Below are 1,390 nucleotides of genomic sequence, written 5' to 3'. Positions count from 1 at the left end.
CCTTTGAAACAACCCAAAAAATATATTATAGCTTCTTACTTAAGAAGTCTCAAACACAAGAGACGCAGAGGCTTATCTAAATGATTCAGGCAAAAAATAAATTCTTTTTATTCTTACAGCACATTCTTTGTCCCTGTGTTACATGAATGATCCCCCAATTTTACTCAATGTTTCCAATGTGGCATTTTCAGGCTAATGATCTTAAAATAAATATACAGGATTGAAATGTGTACCATTAGTAATTGGCACAAAAAATCTGAAAAACTCTAAAAGTTCTAATTATATCAGAACTCTTAATGGGGCAGCTGGGTGGCTCAGTCAGTTAAGCATCCGACTTTGGCTCAGGTCATGATCTCACAGTTCGTGGGTTCGAGCCCCATGTTGGGCTCCATGCTGACAGCTAGCTCAGAGCCTGGAGCCTGTTTCGGATTCTGTGTCTCCCTCTCTCCCTGACCCTCCCCTGCTCATGCTGTCTCTCTTTCTCTCTCTCAGAAATAAATAAAAGACTTAATTTTTTTTTAAAAGAACTCTTAAGTAGCTGATGGTATACATATTCACCAAACCCAACTTCCCTCTACTGTTGTATTATACTGAGGACTGGAAATCACCCAGGGGCATATGCTCTAAGAAATGCTCTAAGAAGATACACATTCCTTTAGGCCTTGTGTTTGTTTTACATAAAACAACCATATCATCTTTATTGTATGGGGGTAGAGTCTTTTAAGGCACAAATATTAAACATTTATTGCTCTCACTGACCCTGTGGAGCAGCTCTGTAGGGCTAAGTCTTTCCCTGCCTAGGATGAAATTTCAAGCAAATCCCATAATCTTTATGACACTGTTAGATAATGAAAAGATATGTGGTCACATTTAGTCATAAGAACACTCTTATTTTTCCAATTAAAGTATCAATTTTTTTGTAATTATCAAAACTCCATAGTCTTATTCAGTTAGAAGCTGGTTCACTTACCTCAACAATCCTGCATTTCTCCTAAGAAGTCATCTGGTTCTTTGTCACCTCTACCCCATCTTAAACTTCCTCTTTTTCTCACACTCCTACTCCAAATAGGAAGCCTATGGGATCAAGAACACATTTTGCTTCAACGACAAATGTATTTCCTTGATAATTCCCTCTGAGTATAAGAGATTCCTAATGCCACCTATTATTTTATAGAGTGTTTCTTTTGTGTTTTGTGTGAGAATTACTGAGAAATATCCCAACTGCAGCCAGCCAAGTTTATCATTCTTGACCTTGAAAATGTCCCTTCTATAGTTGGAAGTCAGGACACTTCCCTCAGTTTCTATTCATAAGCTGGAGTTACTTTCTACAACTGATCAGACAAAAATATTAGGAAGAATCCAAGAGAAAACTAGACAGTTTTTTTCATGT

The sequence above is a fragment of the Crocuta crocuta genome, unplaced genomic scaffold, assembly GCF_008692635.1.
Source record: "Crocuta crocuta isolate KB4526 unplaced genomic scaffold, BGI_CrCroc_1.0 scaffold414, whole genome shotgun sequence".
Lineage (NCBI taxonomy): Eukaryota > Metazoa > Chordata > Mammalia > Carnivora > Hyaenidae > Crocuta > Crocuta crocuta.
The sequence above is the reverse complement of the archived record's forward strand: the minus strand, read 5'-3'. Positions refer to the sequence as shown.